The sequence below is a fragment of the Dermacentor variabilis genome, unplaced genomic scaffold (genome assembly GCF_050947875.1).
Source record: "Dermacentor variabilis isolate Ectoservices unplaced genomic scaffold, ASM5094787v1 scaffold_12, whole genome shotgun sequence".
NCBI classification, from domain to species: Eukaryota; Metazoa; Arthropoda; class Arachnida; order Ixodida; family Ixodidae; genus Dermacentor; species Dermacentor variabilis.
In genome coordinates, this window is record NW_027460280.1 from 19,107,062 (window position 1) to 19,127,727 (window position 20,666).

The following is a 20,666-nucleotide window of genomic DNA, read 5'->3' on the forward strand; positions in this document are numbered from 1 at the left end:
GATGATGATGATATACACATTCATTTGTCCCAACTTTGCACCGAACCCTGCGCCCCTTGCTAAAACTAAGAGCGCGAAAAACGGGCAGAGATGCAGCTGAACATCACAGGGCACAGTATTAAGCTCCACCTCACTGTGCTTATCGCGCCCTTAGTATCAATAATACTAAACACCTACTCTGCATTTCGTGCAATTCTGGCAGATCATGTGATGTCACTAAAGCTCCGTTATGTTGACAGCACTACGCGATAATTGTCGTAAAGCCCACGATAAAAGTAAATCACATGAAGTCACGGATAGCGCACTAGCTCTGAACACTATTGAAAACATGCGCTGCCCCATTTCCAAGGACGCGTGAACAGTTGTGAGCAAACACCACCTTAAGCATTATATTACTTACGTAAGTCGTGGCAAAAACACGTGCAGTACCTCCGCCTACGAGTCCCGTCAAGTAAAGGTGCATGTGCGATGTGATGACGCTGCCGAAAAGGGGCGAATACGGCGACGCTGCTGCACAGCGCCGGTTGGCAAATTGCATTGACGAGGCGCCATGCCACTTGAATATTTCAATCGTCAGCACCACTGAATTCTTCAGAAATACGGATCTCACACCACCAGAGTTCACCGGGACTTAAAGCCGACATGCCACACCACTACTACTGCATGGCTTTTAGCCCACAAATACTGAACCCACTGCGGAGACACACGACCAGCGGTGGGCGTGGGCCGGAGATTCAACGCGCGCCGCGGCATCGCAGTTCGCAGAACTTCGCTGCCGAGGCGCTAGGCCATTTCGACAATTCAATTGTCAAGGAAGCACGGGTCACACAACGCAGATTCTGTACTGCCAGAGCTCACCGAGGCGATAGCCGCCCTGCCGCACCACCACTACTCGCGGCAAGTGACACAGAACCTACTACCAACACACAAGCAACGCAAGCACAATCACATAAGCAACGTTGAACAACGCGCGGTCCGCGCGGGCCAGAGAACGATCACGCCCAGAACGAACACGCCACGGCGTCGCTCGGCGCCACCATCATGCCTTCTCAAAAATCCCTAAACGATCCTGTCCCTAGGCACCTAGGATCAGGTCACGTGAGGGATTTTTGTACGACAATTAATAGACGCACGCCATGGGAATAATTTTTGTAGGAAACTCTATGATGAAAATGATGGGAAGTACATGGATTTGTCTGATCTTCGTGCTTGTGGATTCAAACGTTCTTGTGGATTTGTATATTACGCTATATAAATCTTATTATTTACTTCAGCGCAATCTATATTCCTCGAAGTGCAGCAGACGCCGGAAACGCGTACAATTGCTATTAATTGCAACGATTGAGCTTGTCCAGGTGGCCAAGTCGAAACGCGCCAAGCGTCTCAAGACACTGGCATGCCCACGATAAATTCATAAAGGCGTTTCATTCGCTTGTCGATACATGCGTCCGTTGCTCAATGATTTCAATATCAGGCATCTGTGCTAGAGTCCCTGTGTTCGAATCCTGCCGTAGGACAATTTTAATGATCTTTATTTAATTATTTATTACGCAATACACTGTTGAAAATGATGAGTTTACAAAGTCACAAAGCCGTTTGAAGCCAAAAAAACGAAGTTTAGGCAAATCCATGTACTTCCCATAATTCCCATGCTGGGACAACCATAGAGTTTCCTACAAAATTACTAGAGGGAACTCTGGCGCTAGTGTCTACGTGAGCTACCACGGAGGAAGGAAACTAAGGAGAGGCCCTACCCCCTCCGCGCGCTAGGAGAAAAAGTGTGGCAGAAATGACGTAGTAGGTTCTCATTTTTTTGCAGCTTTTTTATTTTTTTTGTTGTATGGCCACGCCTTTTGGGCCACAATGGCGGCGTTGTTATGGTTTTGAGCGCTCACACGTGTTGCTCTGGTAGGTTGGTGGTAGGCGCTGTGTAGGCGCTGTGTGGGCGGGTTTGCGTTAGTCACCGTATCTTGTTGCGCTGTGTTACCTGCACCGTGCTATGCCGGATGTTGCGCGAGCGCACGCGCTCCGCGCGCGAAACCACGCGCAGCGCGGCGTGGTTTCGCGAAAGATGTAAACAAGAGAGGAGGGGGGCCCAAAAGGCGGAACATCGCCATGAGCAACGCCAACTTCCGGCTTCACTTTTGCTTCACAAAGAGTGACGTCAGGGCCTCTCCTTAGTTTCCTTCCTCCGTGTGAGCTACAATGGGAGCGGTTGTCCCAGCATGGGAATTATGGGAAGTACATGGATTTGCCTAAACTTCGTCCTTTTTGGCTTCAAACGGCTTTGTGACTTAGTAAACTCGTCATTTTCAACAGTTTATTGCGTAATAAATAATTAAATAAACATCATTAAAATTGCCCGACTGCAGGATTCGAACACAGGGACTCTAGTACAGAAGCCTGATATTGAAACCATTAAGCCACGGATGCATGTATCGACAAGCGAATGAAACGCACTTATGAATTTATCGCGGGCATGCCAATGCTTTGAGACGCTTGGTGCGTTTCGATTTGGGCACATAAACAAGCTCAATCATTGCAATTAATAGCAATTGTACGCGTTCCCCGGCGTCTTCTACACTTCGAAGAATATAGATTGCGCTGAAATATACGACAATAAGATTTATATAGCGTAATATACAAAGCCACAAGAACGTCTGAATCCACAAGCACGAAGATCAGACAAATCCATGTACTTCCCATCATTCCCATGGTAGGACAACGACTGCAGCGCCAGAGTTCCCTCTAGTAATTTTGTAGGAAACTCCATAGAGTTTCCTACAAAATTACTAGAGGGCACTCTGGCGCTAGTGTCTACGTGAGCTACAATGGGAGCGGTTGTCCCAGCATGGGAATTATGGGAAGTACATGGATTTGCCTAAACTTCGTCCTTTTTGGCTTCAAACGGCTTTGTGACTTAGTAAACTCGTCATTTTCAACAGTTTATTGCGTAATAAATAATTAAATAAACATCATTAAAATTGCCCGACTGCAGGATTCGAACACAGGGACTCTAGTACAGAAGCCTGATATTGAAACCATTAAGCCACGGATGCATGTATCGACAAGCGAATGAAACGCACTTATGAATTTATCGCGGGCATGCCAGTGCTTTGAGACGCTTGGTGCGTTTCGATTTGGGCACATAAACAAGCTTAATCATTGCAATTAATAGCAATTGTACGCGTTCCCCGGCGTCTTCTACACTTCGAAGAATATAGATTGCGCTGAAATATACGACAATAAGATTTATATAGAGTAATATACAAAGCCACAAGAACGTCTGAATCCGCAAGCACGAAGATCAGACAAATCCATGTACTTCCCATCATTCCCATGGTAGGACAACGACTGCAGCGCCAGAGTTCCCTCTAGTAATTTTGTAGGAAACTCTATGGGAAACTCTATGGGGACAACCACTCCACCGCTCCCATTGCAGCTCCCGTAGACACTAGCGCCAGAGTTCCCTCTGGTAATTTTTGTAGGAAACTATGCTGGGTAGTACCAAGCGCGATCGTCTGCTTCGGAAAGCACGTTTACAATATGGACCCGCCACTTTCGGTTTTGTTGTACCACGGCTTGCAGCGAATATCGGGCGCCGAAGATTTTTTCAGGGATGGCACGCTGCGTAAAGTCAATAAATTATGCAACGCGCATACGTGTACGCCGTTCAAGAAATACGCGGCGAAGTGTCGCGTAATACGCGGCGAGCGCGATGTCAATCGCAAGTGATCGAAGCGAGTCGCGTACGAAGTTGAACTTCAGGTAATGTTTGCACGCTGCTAAATTCAGGCGCACAAATGCGAGGAAATGCTTGCTATAAATGAATTCACAGCAGCGATAAGCAGACGTCATGTGCACGGAACTGCTCGAGCGCACGACGGTACGCGCCGCGACGGCAGTGGTCTTTCAGCACTCCGCGATGCACGAACTGCTCGAGCGTATACGATCGTACGAGCCGCGACGGCAGCGCTCTTTCGGCATACCGTGAAACGGCGGGCCTCCTGCAATCTTTGTTGACTGCATGCCGCTAGACAAGTAGTTATGCCTGCACTGTAGTAGCGGCCATCTGTCCCTTTAGCAACTGATAAATAACTGATGTAATGCATATGAGCTCGCAGTAACGTACGTGCGAATCGCGCTGCAGCGCGAGCTCGTGCGCTGCTCGCTTGGTGTAGCTTTTAATGACAGCGCTCGAATATCGATGTGCTGCAATCAATACACCTTGCTGCGCTGCCTCAACGTGCTGGCTTGAGGTCAAGCATGAGCACATTTAACTCTCTAACCTGTGCTGTTCGTAGTGGGATAGTGAATTGTCACCGAATCAGCCCGACCATTTGAGCTCATTTGCCCACACCTTGTCACTTCACCACTTCGCACCGGTCGAATTGTTAATTGTCGCTGTGGCCGGGTCTCGAATCGTGAATCACTAGCCATGCCTGCTGCTATGTCGGTCTGCCGTCGGGACTGTAGGTGCAAAATACCGAATTTTAGAACGCAGATAATCAAGCAAGCTTCAAGACGGGCGAAGCAGTCAGCATGGCGCGAAGTTTCGCTTACCCAGCGCGACGAACTGCAGCTATCCAGCGCGCCCGACGCTCCGCTTCGTGAGGCCTTGAATGAAGAAGGTAGAATCTGATGTTGGGATTCAAGCCTTCTTGTTCATGGCAGCCCACGACGCAGAAGTAACGATGGTGACGCTTTTTCGAGGCTGAGCTAGGTCTCTCCGGATCGGCGTCGTCGATTCCTTCTGCTTTCAGCATTTCGTCTCACGGAGAGTCCGTTTTCGTTAAACTATAGGCTGCGGCGAGCTCGCAGCGTGGTCGGCGTGGTCTTTGAGAAGTGACGAGCTTTTTCGCACTCGCAACAGAGCAGAAAAAAGCGCGAATCGACGCAAAACTCGGGCTAGAAACGTGCTTCGCCACAGCCAGCGCTCAATACTACCCAAAGCTGGTACTACCCAGATAACGTTTCGCGCGCCGCCACCAGGCGCCACTGCTATACCTCAAACTCCAGCGCAAGACGCCCATAGAGGACTCCAGGATAAGAAGCAATACGGCGTAGGATTCCTAATCCACAAGGATATAGCGGGCAACATTGGCGAATTCTACAGCATTAATGAGACGGTAGCAGTGGTCGTAAAAAAACTTAATATTGTCACGTGGTGGTGATGAAGAACACAGTAGCAATACTGTGAAGAACAAAACTAACTTTTATTGGGCGCACCTGGGGCGATATTCTGAACACGCCTGGCGGCTGCACGGCCGCCTTATCCGCCATGTTTACTCTCTGATTAGCTGTCGAGAGGTCACGTGTTTTAAGATTTGTGCCGGAAAGCAGAAGTATTGCAAAATGCAATTTTGCGTTTTCATCAAGATGACGAAACGTGACGTGGAGCTGCAAATTTTATGGACTAATACATTTTTTTTATCCTTGGCAGTTATATTGCGATGTTGGCGCTTCAAAAAGAATGTGAGCGGTAGCATGCACAACCAGTGCAATGCTGGTGGCGATCCAAGATATGCGCCATGCCAGTTTGCTGATTGGCTGAAGGCATAGAGTTTCCTACAAAATTTTGTAGGAAACTCTATGGCTGAAGGAATATCTCGTGAGGAGCGTCACAGGAAGGGCTGTTTCGTAAACGTCATTTTGAAGATGCATGACGTTGCGCTGGGCCGCCATTGCCGAGATTTTCCGCCATAATTTTTGCTGCGACGAGCCGCGCGAATTATGCTAATGAGCAGCCATATGCAATGGCAGCCGAGAAGAATGCGTATCGCCACATTTTCCCCGTCGTTTGGCGCCACGAAAATCTTTTGTTCGTAACGCGTGCTCATAGTATTTGCATCGCTCTCGAGTGGTGTTGGCATTTGTGTTTGGGGCCATCAGTTTTTAAAAGAACGCGTTTATACGAAATAATATTGGTTGAACATAGCAAGCTTTCGGCAATGTTGTCCACTTTTCACTGCTGCATTTGTATTGTAATCAAGATTAATGCCTTTTGGCACAATCAAAAGTTATGACAACGGCCTCTTTCTAATTTATAAAAAGAAATGTACGCAAGGCGGCGCCTTGAAGTTTCCTCCCGCGGTGCGAGTAACCAGCGAAATGAACAAGAGATGGCAGCGCCGGCGCTTGCGTCGCGCTAGTGGATATCTCTGGCGCCCGCAACGCTATCGGTGATATTCGGCCGTTTCTCAGCCAGCCGAGTCGAGCTGAATCACTTGCGTTTCACGAGATAGCGATAACGTGGCCCAGAACGTGCGCGCATCACCACTGGTATGTCGCGTATGTTGTCTCAAGCAAGAAAACAAGCGCGTTGGCGCCAACATGCGATGACTCGTTCCATTTTCCGGGGAAACGCGTCCCAGCTATTGAAGCAGACGATGGCTTGTACGCAGCAGACGACGGAAGCGAGAAGCGTTTTCGACGGAATAATCATACGCTTTGAGATAGCTGCTTTATTTTTACTGAGGAGGAAAACTGTTTTGCTTTACCGATAACGCTATATTCAGTGCTTTCATTTCAATTTCTTAGGCGAAACGTCAAGTTGGCGTCACGTTACGTAAGCAAAACGGGGCCACCAGCGCCATTTTGCTTGCGTCGCGCCTACGCCATGCATCGAAGAAAATGGCGGAATGTCCAGAATAGCGCCCCTGTTGCCACAAAAACAAGCTACACTTAAAGCACAACGATAGCGGCGAACACGGTCGGTGATCGTCGAAAATCTGATAAGCGGGTCAAGCGCGTCCGCTTTTATACATCAGTCGTCGAATGTTCCAGAGTAATCGCTGGGACCCGCGTGCCTTTTACAAAGTTCTACTTTATTCGCGTCGCGCACACATGCGATCAGATTACACAAGGCTCGGTCACAGACAGCGGATGGAAGCATCGATAACATTCCAGAAACTTCGGATACATGCAGCCACGTCCTGCGCTGTACGATAACATTTGTTATAGGCGGTGAAATGTGTCGCCCGATTAAGACAAACAATTACACGTGTCAATATGATGTATAAAATAAAGGTAGTACAAGCCTATGCTCCAACCTCCAGTAACTATGATGATGAAATAGATAAGTTTTATGAAGATGTTGAATTAACGATGATACTGTAGTCATGGGTGACTTCAATGCAAAAGTGAGGAAAAAGCAGGCTGGCGAACAAGCAATTGGCAACTACGGTGTGGATTCTAGGAACGCTAGAGGAGAGATGCTGGTAGAATTCGCAGAAAGGAATAAGCTTCGAATAAAACACCTTTTTCAGGAAGGGTAGCAACAGAAAGTGTATCTGGAAAAGCCCTAATGGTGAAACAAGAAATGAAATTGACTTCATACTTTCTGCTGATCTCAGCATAGTACAGGATATAGAAGTGATAGGTAGGGTAAATTGCAGTGATCATAGGTTAGTGAGGGCTAGGATTCACCTCAATTTGAAGAGAGAAAGAGCTAAATTGGTCAAGAAGAAACAGGTCAACCTAGAGGCAGTAAGGGTAAAAGCAGACAAATTCAGGCTGGTACTTGCAAACAAATATGCAACCTTAGAACAGAGAGATGAAGATTACATAGAGGCAATGAATGAAACCGTAACTAGGTTGGCTTCAGAGGCAGCAACTGAAGTGGGAGGCAAGGCACCAAGGCAACCAGTAGGCAAGCTCTCCCAAGTAACAAAGGACCTAATAAAGAAGCGACAAAAAATGAAAGTGTCCAACTCAAGAGCTAGGATAGGATTCTCGGAACTGGCAAAACTGATCAACAAGGCGAAAATAAGGGATATTCGAAACTATAACGTGAGAAAGACTGAAGAAGCCGTAAAAAATTGACCAGCCTGAAATCGGTGACAAAGAAACTTGGTATAGGACAAACCAAGATGTATGCACTGAAAGATAAGCAGGGTAACATCATCAGCAATCTCGAACATATAGTAAAAGCAGCGGAAGAATTCTATGCTGACCTGTACAGTACCCAAAGCAGAAACTATACCTCCATTCAAAGTAGTAATGAACAGGTTAGAGAGGCTCCTTGTATAACTAGCGATGATGTTAGAAGGGCCTTGGAAGACATGAAACGGGCAAAAGCGGCAGGAGAAGATGGGAAACAGTCGATTTAATCAAAGATGGAGGAGACATAATGCTTGAAAAACTGGCGGCTCTTCATAAAATGTTTATCGACTGCAAAGGTCCCAGAAAACTGGAAGAATGCAAACATTATACTAATCCACAAAAAGGGAGAAGTTAAAGAATTTTAAAAAACCCGTTAGTTTACCCCCAGTATTATATAAAATATTTACCAAAATAATCTCCAACAGAATAAGGGCAACACTGGACTTTAGTCAACCAAGGGAACAGGCTGGCTTCAGGAAGGGATTCTCTACAATGGATCACATCCATGTCATCAATCAGGTTATCGAGAAATCCGCAGAGTACAATAAGCCTCTCTATATGGCTTTCATAGATTACGAAAAGGCATTTGACTCTGTAGAGATACCAGCAGTCATAGAGGCATTACGTAATCAAGGAGTACAAAACGCTTACGTAAAGACCTCGGAAAATATCTACAGAGGCTCTACAGCTACCTTAATTCTACATAGGAAAAGCAGGAAGATACTTATAAAGAAAGGGGTCAGACAGGGAGACACAATCTCTCCAATGCTATTCACTGCGTGCTTATAAGAAGTATTCAAGCTATTAAGAAGGCTTAGGAGTAAAGATCGACGGTGAATATATCAGCAACCTTCGGTTCGCCGATGACATTGTTCTATTCAGCAACAATGCAGACGAGTTTCAACAAATGATTATGGACGTTAACAGAGAGAGTGTAAGAGTGGGGTTGAAGATTAATATCCAGAAGACAAAGATAATGATAAGTAGCTGGGCAAAGAAACAGGAGTTCAGGATCGCCAGTCGGCCTCTAGAGTCTGTGAAGGAGTACGTTTACCTAGGTCAATTAATCACAGGGAACCCTAATCATGAGAAGGAAATTCACAAAAGAATAAAAATGGGCTCGATCGCATACGGCAGACATTGCCAGCTCCTGACTCCTGCCAACTCCTGAAAAGGAAGGTGTACAATCAGTGCATTTTACCAGTGCTGACATATGGGGCAGAAACTTGGAGGCTGACAAAGAAGCTCGCGAAGAAGTTAGGGACCGCGCAAAGAGCGATGGAACGAAGATTGCTAGGCATAACGTTAAGGGACAGAAAGAGAGCGGTTTGGATCAGAAAGCAAACGGCTATAGACGATATTCTAATTGACAATAAGAGAAAGAAATGGAGCTGGACAGGTCATGTAGAATTGTCGTCGCAGGTACACGCAGCATCAAACACAGGGTAACTGCAGTTGGGAAATCTTGGATACGCAGATATGCGGTAGTGGCACACGCGGTAAACATGTCCTGCTTCACCGCAATGAAAGCATAGCGGCCGGCGGTCAGCGGTGCGCCACAAATCGAAGCGGGCAGCCAGCAGGGAATTCGCCGTAAGACCGAGGCGTAGCGATCGGCTGTCGGCGATACGGCGTAGCTGGTGGCGCCGATGACTGTCGAAAATAGGGCGTCGGCGGTGGCGGTGATGGCTGCGTCGCAGTGGTTGACGGTGTCAGCAGCATAGAAGTGGCGGGAGGCGGACGACAAACAGCTTCCTCGTAGGTTAATCGTCGCGGCACCACCTGCCAGTCGGGCCAAGAAGAGGCCTGTCTAACTTCCTCCCGGACGATATCAGCGACAGAAGCCACCGCTGGTGCCATGGGAGCAATCCCGAGCTGCCGGATCTCCTCTCGCACAATCTCTCGGATGACTTCATGCAGAAACGTGCCGCAGTAGTGCAGAGACGTGCACTGCAGTAATTCATTATGGCGCTACCACACAACCCCTCCTCTGTGTCGATGCACATACGTCGCAGTGTAGTGATTCAGTGGAATGCCCCAGACCTGCGTGGTCGCCTAAGTGACTTCCGACAGCGAGTCCAGAAATACCGCTTCCCCGTGATTGTTATATGTGAGCCCAACATGCCTTCTGCTTTCCGCCTTTCTGGATATGTATTGCTGTGGTCTCGAGAAGCTGATGAAACCAGCAAGGTATTAGTGTGCATACGCCGAGATATTCCATACTCCCACCATGTTCTCCAGCCCCATAACACGAACCACTACATTTGCTTGACGTTAACGCTTAAAGGACGGGTCTTCTCGATACTCGGCGGCTACATTCCACCCTGATCACATTGATTTCTCGCACTCGTCCTCAGCAATCCAGAGTTGCACAGCTCCCCATATTATTGTGGGCGACTTCAATGCTCATCACCCCCAATGGGGAAGTACAGTAATGAATAACCGAGGCAAAGCCTTGTCCGACTTTATGCACTCACAGGATTTCGTCAATATTAACGATGGCTCTCCTACGTTTCTGCGTGGCACGTCCTATAGTAGCTGCTTGGACCTGACGTTTGTTTCCTCACCACTACAGTCTTCTATTAGCTGGTTCAGTGATGTGGAAACACATGGCAGTGATCACATACCAACGTATATCTGCGTAAAGTGGTTCGCACCTACCACTTCGTCTCATGTGCGGTGCACAGACTGGCCCACTTTTAAGATATTCGTGGAGAATTCCTGTGCGAATCTCGAGTCACCAAACCAAATAGAAGACTTGATCACGTCCGCCCTCGGTGAGGCCACGCGGAACATATGTGCACCTACATCGGGGTCTCCTATCGACGTGGAATTCGAGAGATTGCGCGCAGGCCGACGGCGCGCTGAAAGGAAATATAGAAGGACGAAATCCACGTACGATCTCGCCCTTTGTCGCCGAGCTTAACGACAAATAAAGCGCCATCTCCAGAAATTAGGAAGAAAGCGCTGGAGAAAGTTCTGCTCATCACTGGATCCTCGCAAGCCGCTGTCACGTATTTGGCATCTAGTCAGAAGCCTACGTTTTCCCCCACAAGAAAGGTACCCTTTCAGTGCTTTTGCCCTTTACGAACGCCGCAATGATGTAGAGGTAGCGGACGACTTCTGCAAAATGATTGTGGGCAAAACTCAACCAGCCTCAATCCAATTCGAAGTTTTTGCGCCACCTTCCTCAAGTGACCACTACGACTTACTCTTTACGATGCCCGAATTAGAGGCTGCTCTTGCGTCGTGTCGGCATTCATCTGCTCCTGGCCCTGACGGGATCTCGTACTCGTCTCTCTCTCACCTTGGCAGGGCTGGTCGCACTGCGCAGTTCAATTATTACAACGACACATGGGTCTCCGGTATTGTTCCGCAGCAGTGGAAGATCAGCCGCCTGGTTGCTCTCTTGAAGCCTGGAAAGACTCCTTATGAGCTTACCTCATACCGCCCAGTTGCGTTAGCCAGCTGTGTTGGAAAAGTTATGGAACGAATGGTCCTGGCGAGGCTCGAATGGTTTCTGGAAAGAAATGATCTTTATCCGAACAGGATGACCGGTTTTCGGTGGGGTCGTTCTTCAATTGACAGCGTCATTGACCTCGTTACGACAGTGGAACATGAAAAACGTCAACGCCGACTCGTCGCCGCTGTTTTCTTAGATATCAAAGGGGCCTACGACAACATCCTTCATGAAGCCATTCTCGATGCCCTAGATGACTTGGGTATTGGCGGCCTGCTGTACCTGTGGATTGTGAGCTACCTCAGCGGCCGTTTCGTTTACATGTCCACGCCTGACGGAGAGACTAAACGTCATCAGGTATGCCGTGGAGTTCCTCAGGGAGGAGTTCTCAGCCCAACATTATTTAATGTGGCACTGATTGGCCTGGTGAGCGAACTTCCACCTCACATCCACATCAGTGCATATGCAGATGACATCTGCATCTGGGCTTCTGGTACAACACGCCCACAACTACGTGCGAAATTACAACGGGCTGTGTCATCTACTTCACGATACATACGGCGCCAGGGTTTGCGCTTAGCTGCCGAAAAATGTGCTGTGGTTGCATTCACGCGGAAATCCGTCTGCCGCTACCCGATCTCCATTAACGGTGTCATAATACCTTATGTCTCCCACCACAGATTCTTGGGCATTATCATCGACCGCGGTTTGTCATGGACGAGGCATGTTATTATGTTGAAGCAAAAACTTAATCTGTTTTGCCATGTTCTTCGCTTAGCAACAGGCATGAAATGGGGCCCCACGGAAGGCTCATTACTAAGGCTTTATCAGTCTCTTTTCGTAGGCTACATTCGATACAGCCTTCCGATACTCACAAACTTGAGCATTTCCTGCTTACGGACATTAGAGAGCGTCCAAGCGCATGCACTCAAAATATGCCTCGGGTTGCCACGGCGTGCTTCCAACAAAGGCACAATTGAGGAAGCCCACGTATGCCAATTATCGATATACCCGTCCCACGAACCACTTCGTGTGTTTTTACGCTTACTGACACGACACCATTGCCATCCATTGACGTCGGTTCTACATGAGTGGCCGGACAGCAGTTTCACAAGTGCACTCCGCTGCCATCTACCCCACATAACATCAGGCTATGCCCTTCCATATCACCCCGTCAAACCACCATGGGTGATGGTTCAACCTTCCGTATGCGTACATGTCCCCGGCATACTAAAGAAATCATTGGTTCCCGTCAGTGGACTACAACAACTTGCTCTCGCGTACATCTGGTCAGAATACCAGACATATGTTCATGTTTACACAGACGGCTCCGCGTCACCAAAGGCATCGACAGCAGCTGTGGTGATACCAGCCCAACAGATGACTCGAGGTTTCATACTAGACCATAATTCTACATCAACCGCTGCAGAGCTTGTGGCTATTCGGGAGGCGATTCGCCACATCTGCGGGGAAAGACCTCAAGAGTGGTGCATTTTCACGGACTCAAAACCCGCGCTGCAAATTTTGGGATGCTTCCTGCGCCACACCGCATATCACGTTCCGGCACTGCAGATCACCGAGCTACTTTCATGCGCTCAAGAAAAACACCACCGCATAGTGTTCCAATGGATCCCGGGACACTGTGGGCTCAACGGTAATGAGATGACCGATGCTGCAGCAAGGCGCGCCCTCAGCAATGACCTGCGAACTGTAGTGCCATTCTCCAGACCGGACATCACATGCCTCCTGTCGGAATTAATGAGGAGTGCGACGAGAAGATACATGGCCCAGCCAGACGCTCGTCACGTCCGCCTTAAAAGGCTGGATCCCGACATGAAATTTCCCTTTCTGCGTGGAATTCCACGCCCTCATACATGCCTGATACACAGACTGCGATTAGGCGTCGCCTTCACGCGCAAATACTTGCACATCATTGGACGGACAGACTCCCCGGACTGTTCAGTGTGTGGCACTGTAGAGACTATAGAACATATGCTCGTGGTGTGCCCTGAGTATGCGCGCGAAAGACTGACAATGGCAGATCCATTTAGACATTTACACAATGGACCACTGTCGGAGGACCTCTTGCTAGGCGCATGGTCACAGAGTTGGCAGACGACAGAGACAATGCGTGCACTTTCACGTTTCCTAGGTGACACAGGCCTGGACTCAAGCATGTGATACCAGTTGTGTAATGTGTCCTTCACCTCGTTCCTCCCATTATCATCCCCCATTGTGACCCTTTTTCTTCCCCTCTTCCCCTTCCCTTGCGTAGAGTAGCAGGCCGGATGCTCCATTATCCGGCCGACGTCTCTACATTTTCCAATCATTAAAATACTTCTTCTTCTTCGTGCCGCAGCTCTCAGGTAGGAAAAGGTGGGCCATATCTTCTGCAAACATGGCAACGCTCTTATTTGGTTTTTGAATACGGAATTCTAGAAGGCGCTGCGCGTTGTCTCTTCCGTCGCTACTAGTGAATGTGTCTAGCAGCTGGCGGGTGGCAGGCATCCCGTGTAGTCAAACTACTCCCCCGGTGCACAAACCACGTCCGCGCACTGCCCTGAAGAGGAAATCGAAATTAGCCAGTTTTTGCTGGGAGCCTCAGTCATTATAACTGGCGACGCACTCGAACATCTTCAGCAACGTCACCATGGAAACTTTCTTGTATCTTAGGATTCTGCAGCGTAACCTGCAATGGAGTAGCAGTGGCCATGGCGGAAGTAGGTGGACGCGTTCCTGCAGGGTCCTGCAAAGGGTTGAACTCGGGCCTCAGGCCCAACAGGTGGCGACTGTACTGGTGAACAGGAGTTTCGACGAACGAAGGTGATTCCGAGTTCGATGTATGGCTCGGCGAAGGGGTGCCGAGCATGAGGCATTCCTAAACATCGCCCCCACCAGTGTCGCGGCCCAGAAGGAGACGGGAAAGCCGGTGCGGAGGACGCATAAAAGCACTTTATAACAGCAGTCAACGAGGCATTGTTGTTGTTGTTATTGTTGTAGCCTGTGATGCGTGTGGCTCCTACCCACGACGGGGGATTGGCCAAGAAATGGGTGGATTATTCGAAATTATTATGGAGCATAAATTTCCTAATAGCTATTGAAATAGCATTGAATAGCGCAGAATTACCTGCTAAATAAAATCAGGAAGATCATATTGAATGAGTAATAATTAATTTAAAAGTAAAACACAACAAGAAAGGAATTTAGCAGGGCATTCGTTTAGATTCCGTGAGGAATGTTCGGACAGCGAAGCATGCATCCCTGTGGCTGAATCCCAAAGTGGACGCTCCGAACGAAAGAATTGCAAGGTTCTGTCAAGTCCAGGCCAATTCTTCGAAAAGGTATTTCCAACCATCTTTTTCTAACCGCAGTAAAGCGGCGACAAGATAGAAGAAAGTGGTGTATCGTCTCTTCCTCATTACAAAAAGAACGGAGGGCGGAGGGAACCAAACCCGACCTGTGCAAATAGAAATTCAGGGAGGGTATTCGGCAGCGTAATTTGGTGAGGCAGACCTCAAGCATCTTTGTGTCACAGGATTCGCTATGCCAGGGAAATGCCAGGTGCTTATACTCTGGAGAAGCAGTCAAACGTGGGTTTGATAAGGCTAATCTTATTGATCGCATCCGAAATCTTACCGCCGTGATCTGTGCTGTCAATGGTAGAATAGGAAGAACAGGGCCGGATAGTGATACATTTGCCAGTGAATCAGCAGTTTCATTAAAAAACAAACCTTTATGCCCTGGCACCGAAATCAAATGAACATATTGCACATGGGCTGGAACTAGTAAATGGAAGAGTTTTAGCATGGGTGACTCATTAGTAGCGGTAAGGCAAGAGCATACTGAAAGGGAGTCAGTCAGAATGGCAGCCGTTGTAATCATTGGGTCTAATTTACGTAAAGCTAGGATTACTGCTAACAACTTGGCCAGAAAAATAGGCACAAAATCAGGCAACCTTAAAGAAAAAGACCAGTCGAGTGCAGGACAAAATATTCCAATGCAAGCTTTTTCCTCGCACTGTGAGGCATCTGTTGCAATGATAACGTTTGTTTCTAGGCTGCTTAGGTGGTCTTGCAACATGGCGTTTAAGATGCCGTAAGGGAGTAGTTTCGCATGGTTTGGGAAAATGTCATCGAACCTGATCTCTGGGTAATTTGAATGCGTATTATCATGAAGTACCTCGCGAATTTGCACATTTAGTGGTTCAAGTAATGTTTGCACAAATATAATCTGTGGTCTATGAAACCTGGGCCAATGAATAGGAAAAAATAATTCTGGATCAGAGAGGGCCTGGTAGGCAGCGGGCGCTGAGAGAAGAATCGGCGCTCGCCACCGGTGGCATGTGCAGCCAACAAAACTTCGTTCCAACAAAACTAGCGGCCGAAGCTTGTATGCTGGAACACCTGAGAATAAAACGCATCCGAATTCTAACACCGGACGAACATACATCTTATATACCATCAAGAGGGATTTTCTTCGCATACCTGTTCTTCGGTTGCCCAACTTGCGCAAAATGCCCATTGAACGAGCTCCTTTTGTCGCAATATATTCAATATGCGGCCGCCAGTTAAGATTTCCGTTGTAAATAACTCCAAGGTATTTTACTGACTATACTTGTGGGATATCTTCGAGATGATAGTTAAGCGATATGTATACTGGGTCTTGAACGGGAAAAACAAGGATAGCACACTTATTAGCATTCAGGTTTAAGTGTAAGCTATCCAGCCAGCCTTCCAGTTCCCTTAGATACGACTGCAGTATTTCGTAAAGAGAGTATATGTCGCTAGCCATACCAAAAAAGGCAATGTCATCAGCATAAACGTATGTACTGACACCTGGGTGAACGGGGATTCTGCTCAGTAAAATATTAAATAATACTGGTGAAAGTACTGATCCCTGAGGCACACCTCTTGTTTGCTTATATTTACTGGAAGAATAGCCGCTTCGAAAACAATAGAACTCCCTGTCTTTTAAAAATTCATGTACCCATGCTACAATATAGCCTGAAAGCAATGGCTCTGTAACCGGTTCGTTAAAATTGTATGTTCAATGCTGTCATAGGCTTTACATCGTCTCTGTTTTTCTACTCGCGCGCTACTTCAGCGTCGCTTTGTGGCCTGGCACATACCCGCGGCGACCATATAGGATGTGCCAATATACAGGTTAGCAATGCAGGCAATCAAGTTGAAGCTGCAAGCGTGTAGAGAATGATGACATTTTGGGAGAACATCAGAATGGCTCCAGAATAGGTAGACGTTTGGATGATAACTTATTTCTCCTTACTCAGTGTATAGAAATATCAAGAGTAGAAAGGAAACCGTTATATTTGGCCTTTTTAGACGTTACAGGAGCGTATGACAACGTAGACCACAACATTTTGTGGGATATTCTTGAAAGGGAAGGCTTAAGAGACGATTGTCTGCAGCTTTCGGGAGAGATTAACCTAGAAAATACCGTCTGCGTTGAATGGAAAGGGATGAGGAGTGAATAGAAAGTGATATCAACAAGCTTAGGGGCTGAGGCAGGGGTGCCCTTTATTCCCACGGCTGCTTATAAGATGCACATGGTGAGGATGGAAAGGGCGCTAGAAGGAAGTGACATCGGGTTTAATCTCTCATACAACTAGGCGGGTACAGTAGCAGAGCAGCAGCTTCCAGGTTTGTTTTGTGCGGACGACACTGTGTTGCTAGCTAACAAGCAAAGTGATATGCAACGTCTGGCTAGTATCTGTATCTAGTATCCTGTCGTCTTTCTTGTGTCTGTCTTTTTGCGCTTAACAAAGTATTCAGGGTGATATGGGCTGGACTAGTTTTGAAGTGAGGGAAGCTCGCAGTAAAATTGAGTATGCAGAACGACTGAGAAATATGGAAGAAAGTAAATGGGCTGGGAGGGTGTTGAGGTATCTGTACAGGAAAAACATTGATTCACAGTGGAGGAAAAGAACTAGGAAGCTTACCAGCAAGTACGCGGCCTGTAGGGTGAGCAATACAGCAACAAAGAACGTCAAGCGGAAAGTCAGAGAGGCTGAAATAATCTCACGGGTGGTGGCACTGGAAAAGAAACCTGCATGAGTAACTACTTAAGAGGAAAAAACGAAATCAGGAAACAAACAATTTGTGATAACTCAAAGGGAGGCTCATTACTTTTCGAAGCGAGATCAGGATGCCTTAGAACACGCACTTATAAAGCGAGATATAAGAAGGAAGAAGAAGCATGTGCTTGCGGCTGTAAAGCTAGGGAAACGATGGAGCATGTTGTATTAGAATGTGAAGCTATCTGCCCAGCGGTCGATATAGGAATCACTGGCCTCCTTGAAGCCCGTGGGTTCAGCGTGAGCAGGGGGCAAGTAAACGTGTCCGCCTTAAACATCAGTAAGAGGCGATTGGAAGATTGGTGGAAGTAGGAAAACGACAAACGACGGAGGCGTACAAAAAGAAAATTCAGAAACTTTGGTTATGGAAAAGCATCGTGGGCTTTTTTTTTCTTTTTTTTTCTTCTTTAACATAGGTAGGACATTAGGCAATAAAATAACCAGAGCTTGGTGACGCAACCCACCGCCCCGTTCCAAAGAAGACGCTCATAACATCCATCCATCGCGGGCAACGCAAGAGGCCGCGCTTCTACCAGAAAGCCCGCCTTCGTGCATAGCATTCGCGGCCAGCGTCTCCCTGTAAACATTTCGGTTACATACTCTCCAGTTGCCGGGAAGTGTGAGAAGCAGTCGGGGATCTTTGCATGTTATCGCGTTCCACCCTTAAATGCGAAGATTAAGCGTCCTCCAAACTTTTTCAAGGTCTTATCTATCATTGGTTAACCCTTCGCCAGCTGTAGTTGAGGTGCCAAAAGTTGCGGATAACTTCTTCAGAAGCAGTCGAGAGGCATTGTTAAATAGTGTGAACGCCGTAAAACTTCAAGCTGCAATTACTAGAAGCATTTCGATTGTGTCTTGATGCCATATGATGTCATTAAACGTACCATAAGCGTTTACACTATTACACTAGACTCGGGATTCAGATTCTTGTAGAGAACGAGGCATCAAAGGTAGTCCCCACATCAGGCAGCAAGTGTACAAGGAAGAGAAGTGGCATGCATGCCGCTGTGGCAAAGATACAGTAATAATTTTAGGTGTTTGCATTAATATTCATTACTGCAAATATTTGTTTTGTTATTTTGTATTTAGCTTGAGAAAGAAGATACTTGGGATATGTGTACTTTCTAACCCATGCGTGTTCTCTGTTTACGGTATGAAAACTATGTTTCGTAGTCTTGTATAGCCGGTATTAGAACTGGTTAGTCATAAATAAAAGTTATATCTTGTGTGTGTCTAAAAATGTTTCCAGGGAGTACCTTGAGTTGCTTGAATTTTTGTAAAAAGACAGAATAAAGATCTCCTCACGGATTTGTTGGTCGGCTCTATTAACCAGTGCAGTGAACTTTCATGCACAGTGTTAGTTCCCTAGGCACAGTACATTGCGCGCGTATTCAGTGGAAGTTTCTTGTTCATTACGATGGTACTGGCGTGCCCTTGGGAGCTGCGTTTATCTTATAAAATTACTTTCACCAATAAAAAAAAAAGAAAAGGCCGCTCGAGTGAAAAGAACTATACTCCGAGGCTAATGTACAGGAACATTTTTTTTTCTTTATGAAAATCGCCTGCTAGTCACGAACGCTTAATCACGCCTACAAATTGTTGAACCATTTCTTCATTTCATTAATTAGTACTCGGATTCTTCGAAGATTGACACTTTCTTAGAGTTTAGCGTCGGAAATTCTGGAACACCGGCGGCGAAAAATGGCCAGAAAAAAGAATTGCACATGTATGGTTTCCTGACAAACCAAATAATGTTCTAATTACGCATGAATGTGAGTATGTGGCCCGATTTTTCAAACGCATGCTGCAGATGCCTGCCCTTGAGTTTGTGCCGTTCCGAATTTTAAAAAAAATCACTCAACAGCTACTAAAAGTTATGTCGGCAACCGCTGTGCAGTAAGCAGCCGGCAACAAGACAGAAAATAGCATAACTGACGGGCTTTATTTTTTGGCAGCGGCAGTTGCGGCAATAGTGCAACGCCTAAACTCTGCGCTTGTACTTTCAGGAACCATACCATCGACTGGGCAGTCTTCGCTCTTGATTTATCAAGTTTTCCAGTGATGATTTCTGGACACGGCAGGCGAGCTTGTGTGGACTGAGCACGAGCTGCAAATTCATCGACGGTCACAGCTGCGGCTGCGTGGAATACAGCTGCGATCTACCTCCAAGGATATATGAGGAAGCTTCAGCAGCGTCTCGGATCATTTGGCAGTGGCAGTTGCGGCAATAGTGCAATAGACGCAATGATTCGCAAAGCGACGAAGCTGGCCCATGGCCTCCCGAATTATACTTCCACACACCGTCTCCTTAACTTAGGGACACATAACACACTAGGCGAGCTGCTAGAGGCACATTGGGTCAGCCATCGCCAGCGCCTCCTACTCACTCCTACTGGCTGCCATCTTCTCACACGGCTAGGATACTCTGTCCCACTCCTTGACTCTGAAACCCGTCCAACGATCTTGTCGTCAGCGATACGCCAAGCACTAAGTATTCATCCATTGCCACGTAACATGCACCCCGAGCATGACAAAGGGCGGCGCAAAGCCCGTGTACGATACATTGGCCGCATGCTTGCAAACATCCCGGAAACACATACTTTATACACGGACACATCACACACTCAAGAGGGCTATACCTCGGTAGTTTTGGATGGCACCGAATTCCTGAGAGACTCTGCTGCATTGCGCGGAACAAATGCTGCTTACGGAGAAATTCTCGGTGTTGCGCTTGCAATTCGATACGCCATCCGTGTTCCTGAGGAAATATATATATATACTGACGGACTCGCAACAGGCATACCGGGTGTTCCTATCAGGACATGGCATCCCGAGAGCGGCGCACCAAATTCTCAAACAGATCCCGCAAAATACACCAACCACACCTCCCCGCATCCACTTACTCTGGACCCCTGGTCATACCTCGCTGCCGGGTAACGAACGCGGACATGCGGTTGCCCGAGAAATTTCCCTCTGGGCGACTCGGCGTGGTGAGGCGACTAGTTAAGAGTGGGGGGATCCCTTGCTCCGTTACAAAGACATACTCCGTCATTATACACGCATTCGTCGCACCCACGTCGCACCACCGCCGTCCTTCTCGCGGGAGGAAGCAGTGGCATTACGCCAGTTACAAACCGCAACTTTTCCAAACCTTGTCTCTCTCAATAAATTCTACCCATACTGTTATGCAGATCGTTGCCCTGGCTGTGGCAGCTCGCCCACAATCTTCCA

General features: G+C 47.4%; 1 long non-coding RNA gene across 2 annotated transcripts in view; it reads left to right on the forward strand.

Moving 5' to 3' along the window:
* LOC142566319 (uncharacterized) overlaps positions 1-20,188 on the forward strand; it is a 33,206-nt gene extending 13,018 nt beyond the window's left edge. For both annotated transcript variants that reach the window (XR_012825025.1, XR_012825026.1), the window contains one exon: positions 19,442-20,188. This is a non-coding gene — a long non-coding RNA (uncharacterized LOC142566319). The remainder of the gene's footprint in view (positions 1-19,441) is intronic.
* Positions 20,189-20,666: the final 478 nt, after the last annotated feature.